Below are 10,191 nucleotides of genomic sequence, written 5' to 3' on the forward strand. Positions count from 1 at the left end.
TTGCAAAATGAACTTTCGAAGAGAAATCAAGCTTTCGTCTGTTATCGTCGCAAAATTTTTCCCGTCTTCCCTTCCTTGCGGAAGAGAGAGGGAAATGCTTTCGCGCTTCAAACTTGACCGGATTTTGGAAATTGTTTTGAAATACTTGCCTCCGTTTTGAAAATTGCGGGAAAATCCATGGGATGGGGCTCGACCTGTCGGTACGAGGTTCGACCGTTCCTGCCGCCTTTAACAGGGGTAATCGAACCAAGGACCAAAATTGTGCTTGACTTAGTGAAATTATCGAAATTGTGTTCTATCCTAAATGCACAGAGAATTCAGGCATGTGCTATGAGATTTTGAAAAATGTAAGTTGGAAAACATGATGTATGCTCAGAAAACCTTTAGAGTTGAAAGATATTTCTCAAGGAAAAGGTCAATTTCTCAGGAAACTCAGATAAAAAAGAGGTTTTTGAAATCACAAGAAAGCTCATAAAGTTGTGGGAAATCATGAATGGTTGAAAATCCTGGGAAAATAGAAGTGATTCTTGAGAAAAGGTGAACATTTGAAAAGGGAAACACTTCTCAGGAAAACTCGGACTTTGAGAACTTTCTTAGGAAAATGATGAAAAGTTTATAGGAAAACTCATTGGAGAAGAAAAACTGAACTTGGGAAATTGAAATCTTGGGAATCTTAGCCTTAAAAACCCTTGAAAATTTGATTTTTGATTCTTGAGAAAGATTGGAAAACTCTTTTTTGAAAATCTCAAGAAAATAACATTTTCCAAGGAAAATCGAGAGAAACTTTGATCTTGGAAATCCAACTTAGAAGTTTCTTGAGAGACTGGTTTCCATGGAAAACTGTGAAAACTTGACTTGGGAAAACCGATTTTGGAAAATACTCAGAGTTTCTTGAGAAATTGATTTCTCTGAGATTGAAGTTTTCTTAAGAAAATCATGGGAAAACCAATGATTTCATGATGCAAATGATATGAGTGAATGAAAGCACTTTGAAAGATTTCTAAGAAATTTGTTAGAAAATGTGTATTAAATCAAAATAAATCCTTCACATATCCTGACTGTGGCCATGAATATGTTCAGAGTTTAATTGATTTAATGCACAATACTTTGAAAATATTAGAAATATGATGTGCATTTTAAGATAGTCTAAGAGTGTAGGCTCAATGTGACTAGTAGAAAGATGATGGATCTGGGTCTCGTCCATATTCCGACTAGGGCCGTAAATATAGATTCCACCGAGTTCATCAACTCCCTAAGAGTTGGTTCATGTGTCATTCGTGAACATCCATAGTGCTTTTGAAATAAAATGCATGAATCATAGAAACAGGATATTGCATGAATTTAAACTATATGATATGCATCCTAGTCTAAGCAGAAAATTAAATCTCTTATTCCAAAATTTACATTATTACATCACTAAATAAATGAAATAAAAGGAAAATGCAGACTTCAGCTCCTTCTTTTGAATGTCCCTGCCAAACTTGAATTAAGGTTAGCTCAAATATGTGGGTTTTTCCAAGATTTTCCAATAATATTGTGAAATTATTGGATTTAATTAGATATAAACCCTATTCTCATGCTTCCTTGATATTTGAAATGATGTAAATGCAGAAAATTTGGTGGAAAATAGTTTGAAATTCGAAATTGTTTTCAAAATGACCACAATACCCCTAATATTGAGGTTATACCTTTAAAATCAGGGTTTTTTGAAGGAAAACTTGGTAAAATTGAGATTTCGAAATTCAAATTGAATCAAATGATGATGAAATGCATAATGGGACTTGATGACATGCTGATAAACACATTAGGACTGTAAAATCAGAATTTGACATGCTATCCTTCATAAAAAATAATGAATTTCGTTTGATTTTCGCTTGGATCGGGGTCCCGCGGGGCCCTATTTTGATGATATGGCTAAATCAAGCCTCAAATGAATTCCAAATTACACCAAATTCGGTATGAAGTATCTACCTACTCTGATAAACAGGCTAGAATGCTAAAAACCATGAAATGATATGATTTAAATGCTAAAATTTAAAGAAAGACCTAAAAATGGTGGATTTCGCATACAGACCCGAACCAAATGCAATGCTTAATATGATAGTGCAAGATTTACACCATGAAAACTTCTGATATTTTGCAGACTGCTAAAGGACCCGAAATGTAACATTTTTGGTTTTTACAGCCTTGGGATTTGAGCCATGGTGAGTTCGGTAACAGGGATTTGGTTCTGACGGAGGTAAAAATCAATCTAATCTAATATAAAATGCTGAAAAAATGGAAAACAGCCATGGAAATTTCTGATATTTAACAGAGCTACTCATGACACATACATGAACAACTTTCATGTTTATGACTTTGGCATTGGATCAACATAAACACAGATAAAAATAAAACTTCATTCCTAAATTGACAGAACAGACAAATGTAGCAAAACAGGAGACTGACGAAAAAAATCCGAAATAGGTATCACAGCTATTCTAAAACTCACACGTTTTTAGATTCAAACAGAGAACATCTCGAACATAACATTCAATTTTTACAGTTTTGGATTTGGAGCAACACCCAAAGAGAACCCATCGACCTAAGTCGATCCAAAGTCTTAGAGGCCCAAATCAGGCTCTGACACGTGTTCCGAACTCTCAGATTTTTGTCAGACATTAAAAAAAATCAGAAAAATTTGAGAAACTCAAGTTACAAACTAGACATCCTCTCGAGTTTAGAACATCTTTCGAATCGAAAATTAGATCTCCCATAAGTGAGATCTCGATTTTACAAGTCGGAAAAGACATTTTAAAATGCATCCTGGGTAATAAAACCTGACTCACTTTTCGAATGTTTACCACAGTAAACGAATTCAAATACTTCCGAATTTTTGGCACATTTTTAGGGACACCTAAGGGCGCATTCCATGATTTTTTTAGAATTTTAACAAAAATTACATGCATGAAATGACGTGTGGACTGACTGACAAAAACAGAGAACTACTGAAACTGAGCAGAATTGAAATAAATGCTAAATTAATCCTAATTAATTTATGAAACATGCTAAATTAATGAAATAAAATGCAAATTAAATCTAGCTAAATGCATCAATGCTAAAAATCATCAAGGAAGCATAATTATGTATTTTTATATATGTCATTTTATGAGAATAGCTCAATCCATTCCTCGGATGAGCTCTTTCTTCAAACGACAACACGAATCAAACCAAAGGAATTATCATGGTGAAATCAATAGGAATGGAGGCTTACCTTGTGTTCTCCAGCGGTTTTGGAACTCCCAAAATGAGTGGCTACCTTGATAATGGGCTCCAGAGGGGCGTGAATCCAAAGGACACCAAGAAAGAAAAAAATGGAATTATGAAGTTCAATTCTCAAATAGGGCTCCCCCTGAGCTGGGCATGGGCTAAGGTATTTGTAGAAATTTTGGAGATTTTCAAAATTCAAACACAGTGAATCTGGACCGTCCATGTGGTGCCGTCTCAAAGCATGCCATTTTAATTTTTTGAGAAAATAAAAATGAGAATTTTGTGAGTGAGACACCTCATCAGGGGAATTTGGAATTTTTCAAAAAGCTTGCTTGATTTTCTCTGCAGGAGTCTCCCAAATGGCGCCACCTCAGAGGATGTCCTCTTGGAGTTTGAAATTCAAAGCTTGGTTTTCCTGGAAGAAGGAGAGATTGCCATGTGGTGCCACCTCAGGGTGGCTCCACACTGCCATGTGTCAGAAGGTAGGAGCAGAAGAAGCAGAAGATGCCACCTCAGAGGGGTTTGAATTCTACTTTTTCTGATGAAAGGAGAGACTGACATGTGGCGCCATCTCAGAGCATCTTCATTGACATGTGTCAGAAGGAAAGGCAGAGGATTCAGATGGTGCCACCTCAGAGAGAGTTTGAAATTTAAATTTCTGCTTTTTCTAGAGGAAAGGAGAGACTGACATGTGGCGCCATCTCAGGGTGGCTCCTACAATGACATGTGCCAAGAGGGAGGGAAAGGGACACGTGGCACCATCTCAAAAAATGAATTTAGGGAAGAGACTTCAGGATTTGCGCCACCTCAGCCTGGAGTTTGAATATTTGAATTGTTGCTTTTTCTGAAGGAGGCAGAAAATGACATGTGTCATTTGCTTTTTCTAAGAAGAGCAGAGAATGACATGTGTCATTTGCTTTTTCTGAGAAGAGCAGAGAATGACATGTGTCATTTGCTTTTTTCTAGAAGAGCAGAGAATGACATGTGTCATTTGCTTTTTCTAAGAAGAGCAGAGAATGACACGTGTCACTTGCTTTTCTGAGAAGAGCAGAGGATGACATGTGTCATTTGCTTTTTCTGAGAAGAGCAGAGAATGACATGTGTCATTTGCTTTTTCTAAGAAGAGCAGAGAATGACACGTGTCACTTGCTTTTCTGAGAAGAGCAGAGGATGACATGTGTCATTTGCTTTTTCTGAGAAGAGCAGAGAATGACATGTGTCATTTGCTTTTTCTAAGAAGAGCAGAGAATGACACGTGTCACTTGCTTTTCTGAGAAGAGCAGAGGGTGACATGTGTCATCTACTTTTCCTGAGGAAAGGAGAGAGTGACATGTGTCACTTGCTTTTCTGAGAAGAGCAGAGGGTGACATGTGTCATCTACTTTTCCTGAGGAAAGGAGAGAGTGACATGTGTCACTTGCAGGAGACATAATTCAAATGGTGCCACCTCAGGGGAGACAAGCTCTACTTTTTGTGAACAGGACAACACATGACACGTGGCATCTCATGGTGACCTTGGAATGACACATGGTGCAAGGTGAAGATGGTGGATGCTGACACATGGCATGGAATGAAGAGGGGGTCTAATGACATGTGGTGGCTTCTTAAGGTAGCCCCACACTGACACTTGGCAGATAAATGGGAGGAGAGAGAAAAGACAAGTGGCGCAAATCCAGGGGACAAGGCTCCTATTTTTTTGGGTTTTTTAAAGTTCAGGTTTTTCAAAAGAAAAGTCTATGTGACACCACCTCAGTGTGGGTCCCACATTGCTTCTTTATTGAAATAAGAACAAGACAACAACCTCTTTTTGGAATTTTCATAAAATCTGGACTAATTGGTAAAATAGAAATTTTGAAAAGAGTTAGCCCCTGTAGGGCGATTTTGTAAAAGGAAGATAGTTGAAATAGCTGACAAAAGGCAAAATCTGAGTTGAAATTTATTATAAATTATACAGATTGTTTTCTTGAGAAAATATTTTAAAATTCAGAGCCTTGGGGGTAAAATGGGAAGAATTGATGATTTTGAAGACCCAGGGTTTTGAAATCGATTTTGAAAATAGTTGAAATTCTAATCTGGATTGAAAATTTTGAAATCGAGAGTTCTGGACCTCGAAATGACATGATGTGCAGTGCAGTGATATGAAATGCTCATGCAATGCTATGAAATGACATGTCATATGGAATGTAATCCTGAATTGGGCTTTGCAGATTCCTGTCTTCTGTCAGGAATAAAATTTTGAATATCTGAACTAAAAGAAATTTTGAGAGTTGCAGATGAAATTTAGACTTTTGCAAGGTCTAAGCTCAGAAAATGACCATTTTGCCCTTCGGCGATTTCAAAAGGCTGGATGATGATGTTTGGTGGAAATGTTGGAGAGGTGAGTGAAAATTTGGGGTGTTTACATCGTCAAAACTTCCTAATATTAGGCTTCTCTTATGGAAAGGGGGCCGGTAATGGTGAGGTCGGTGAATTGGTCATGAAGGAGCGAGTCCATCACACTCTCCCTGAAAAGAGGGTCCTTCACGATGAAATGGCCTAGTACGAAATTGTGATCACAAGGAAAGCGAACTTTCGTCGAAGCTCTCCTTGAACTAAGGGTTCCTTGTATGAAATTGGAATTTTGTTTTGCAAACGGTTCACAAAGACACGAGTCCCTTCAAACTCTCCCTGAAAGGGAGCTAAGTGAACAAAGGATAGCATGTGAAAAGATCGAGCTCCCTCAAACTCTCCCTGTAAAAAGGGTCTCTCGCAAGAGGAAATGATTGAAATTGGTATTCGGTGACCAAAAGGGTCGAAATTAGAAATTAAAATTTTGAAATTTGATATTTGATATTTGAAATTGGAAATTGGAAATTTGGAATTTGGAAATTGATATTTGGAAATTGAAAATTGGAAATTGGAAATTGGAAATTGGAAATTAATTGACCCAAAGGTCGAAATTGGAAATTTGGAAATTAAAAAATTGAAAATTTAAAATTTGGTAATTGAAATTGGAAATTGGAAATTGTGAAATTGGGTAGCCCGAGGGCCAAAATTGGTAATTGGATGGCCTAAGGGCCGAAATTGGAATTTGATTGATCCGAAGGTCAAAGTTGGGATTGGAAATTTAAAAATTGGAAATTGGATGACCTGTAAGTTGAAATTGAGAATTGGTTTACTGAGAACAATATGGGTTCAATAGGAATTCAGCCTAAGAACGACATTGGTTCTATTGAGAACGACATGGGTTCACTGGGAACGACATTAGTTCAATATGGATTCAGCCTAAGAACGTGGATCAGGAGGACTTCAACCTATAGATCAAATATCTGAAAAATACCGATCCAAAAGGGGTTCGACCTAAGGACTGTAAAGAATATTGGATTAGGAGGACTTTAACCTACAGATCAAATTTTTGGCATTGGGATTAGTTTCAAAGGGGTTCAACCTAAGAATCGGGGATCAATAGGAATTCAACCTACAGCTCGAATTTTTGAGGATGAGACTGGTTTGAAAGGGGTTCAACCTACAAATCACATTGGTTCCGCAGGGGTTCAACCTACGAACTATCAATTCCTTAGGGATTTAACCTAAGGATCACAGTCTAAGAAGGAAGGATTCAACTTGTGAGCTTTAAATGGACCAGGTGCTAAACTGGGTTTTGAGGGAAGATTCAAATCGGAATTCAAATCTTCAAGAAAAAAAACTAAATGAATTGGGTTTTGAAAGAAAATTCGAGTCAAAACTCTAATTTTCTAGACCAATTCTAGACATTTGAATTGGATTTGAAAGAAAATTCGAGTCGGAACTCTATTTTTCTAGACCAATTCAGAAGGAAAAGAAAATTCAAGTCGGAACTTGAATCTTCGAAGGAAAACTAGATCCATTGGAAGGAAAAAAAATTCGAGTCAAAACTCGAATCCTGAAGAAAAACTAGACCGGTTAGAAGGAAAAGAAATTTGAGTCGGAACTCGAATCCCGAAGGAAAACTAGACTAATTAGAAGGAAAGAAAATTTGAGTCGGAACTCGAATTCCGAAGGAGAACTAGACCGGTTAGACGGAAAGAAAATTCGAGTCGGAACTCGAATCCCGAAGAAAAACTAGACTAATTAGAAGGAAAGAAAATTCGATTCGGAACTCGAATCCCGAAGGAAAACTAGACCAGTTAGAAGGAAAGAAAATTTGAGTCGGAACTCGAATCCCGAAGGAAAACTAGACTGGTTAGAAGGAAAGAAAATTTGAGTCAGAACTCGAATCCCGAAGAAAAACTAGACTAATTAAAAGGAAAGAAAATTTGAGTCGGAACTCGAATCCCGAAGGAAATTTAGACCGGTTAGAAGGAAAGAAAATTCGAGTCAGAACTCGAATCCCGAAGAAAAACTAGACTAGCATGGATTAGATTTGAAAACATTAACCAGTAAACCAGATTTAGAAAGTTTGACCAATAAAAATTGGATTTTGAAAGTCCAACCAATAACAATTGGATTTTGAAAGATGTACCAGTGTGAATACCGGATTTTAGAAATGAACCAGTATAAGTACTGGATTTTGAAAATGGATCAGTACAAATACTGTTTTTGGAAGAATTACCAGCACAAACACTGGATTTTGAAGATTTACCAGCACAAATACTGGATTTAGAAAATTTTACCAGCACGAACACTGGTTTTTAAAAATCTTACCAGCACAAACACTGGATTTTGGAAATCTTACCAGCACGAACACTGGATTTTAAAAATTTACCAGCACAAACACTGGATTTTGAAAATTTACCTGCATGAACACTGGATTTAGAAAATTTACCAGCACAAACACTGGATTTAGAAAATTTTACCAGCACGAACACTGGATTTTGAAAATCTTACCAGCACGAACACTAGATTTTTAAAAATTTACCAGCACGAACACTGGATTTAGAAAATTTTACCCAACTGATTCTGATGAGAGATTTTCAATCTTCATCCTCACGATGACTTAGACAACTGTCGGGGTCTCAGGATTTATCCCTTACCCTGAATGGGTAGTTCAAGTTTATCCCTTAACCTGAAGGGGAAACTCAGGTTTATCCCTTAACCTGAAGGGGAAACTCAGGTTTATCCCTTAACCTGAAGGGGAAGTGAATTTGATGCAAATGAATGGAAATGAATGCATGTAAATGCAAATGTATGCAAAATGATATAAATGAATGCACATGCATGCAAAATGAGAGATTTGTTTGATCCTGCCTGCATATAGGACGTTTTGAAAATAATTTTCAAAATAATGCCCCAGTGTAACTGAGAAAGAAGAATTTGACCATTATTGAAGAAAATATATTGAGGAATTATAAAGGATGGAATAGAGGATTTAAGTATAGAAATTTTTCAAATGTTGAGCATTGATGGGGTCTGATAATTCCACACCATCAACATTGATGAGAAGATATGAATTGTGAGGTAATGCTTCCTCGACAACATAGGGTCCTTCCCAATTCGGTGACCATTTTCCACTTGGGCGGCGCTTGAGATAAGCCATGGATCTGAGTACTAGATCATTGACTCAGAATTTCCTTTCAATGACAAATTTTGCATATTGTTTGGCTACCCTCTGCCGATATGATTGAGCATGCTCTGCTGCTCGGAGCCTTCTTTCATTGAGCAAATCAAGTTGTACCAGTCGCTGCTGCTGATATTGATCAAGCGATAACTCCAGCAGTGATGCGAACTTCAAGGCAAGTTTCTGAACATGTAGAGGCAGTACTACTTCAGTTTCGTAGACAAGTTTTGACGGAGTAGCATTAGTTGGAGTTCGAATGGTGGTTTTGTACGCCCACAACGCATCATGAATCTTCTCATGCCAGTCACGGCCTGTTTCCAAAGTTCGCTTTAGGATTCGAATCAAAATCTTATTGGTGGCCTCTGCTTGACCATTCCCTTGAGGATAATAAGGAGCAGAGAAATGATGATGGATTTTGAACTTCGAACAGAAAGTTCTCATTTTCTCATTCTTGAAATGACTGCTATTATCTGACACAATATCATACGGTATGCCAAAACAACATAGGATATTCTTGTGAATGAACGAGACCACATGTCGACCTTCTCCTATGCGTAGAGTGATAGCTTCGACCCATTTAGTAAAATATTTTGTTGTGGCAAGAAAATATTTGTAGCTGTTTGAAGCAGAATGAGTGATGGGTCCCACAACATCAAAGATCCACATAGAAAACGGCCATGGAGAGATAACAGATTGAAAATATGTTGCTGACGCATGAACGAAAGGTGCATATATCTGGCATAGAGCACACTTCTTCATAAAATGGTAGCAATCTTGTAGCATAGTCTTCTAATAATATCCCGCCCAGATGATTTGCTTGATAAGAGTTTGGTAGCCGACGTGACCACCACAAATGCCTTAGTGTACCTCTCGCACGACTTATTTGGCTTCAACTTTGTCTAGGCATCTGGAATATTCAGAACTGAATCCACGATGATAGAAGACATCAGAGAGAATAACATATTGAGCAGACATGCGCCGAATCACTTGTTGCTCTTGCCAGTGATATTCGCAGAGAAGGAGACAAATGTCTTCTCTTTGATGGGAGCTATTCTGAGACTGTTTTCAACTTGCTCAGACATCATCTTGATCATTATCTTCTTGAACATTTGATATGCAGCAGGATCGATGCCATCCCTCTCAGTCTGACTTTGTCCTCTAACAGTTCTTGGAGAATTCATCTTTTTTTGCTTGATGCTTTAAAAGTCATGGATGCACTTGATACAGCAGTGTCTTCTTATCTGATCCGGATCACTTAAGAATATTGATACTCTCTGCAGAATGTGATGGATGATTAAATTTTGATGATGAAGATTTAGAATAGAAATGAATATAGAAAAAATATTTGATAGGAATTTGGTAGATAATTGAAAGAACATCCCATTACTAGGGATTGGGTCGCCGGTGGAGTCACGACAATTATGTTGC

This window comes from Nuphar pumila, chromosome 17 (genome assembly GCF_984573655.1).
Source record: "Nuphar pumila chromosome 17, dmNupPumi1.hap1.1, whole genome shotgun sequence".
Taxonomy (NCBI): domain Eukaryota; kingdom Viridiplantae; phylum Streptophyta; class Magnoliopsida; order Nymphaeales; family Nymphaeaceae; genus Nuphar; species Nuphar pumila.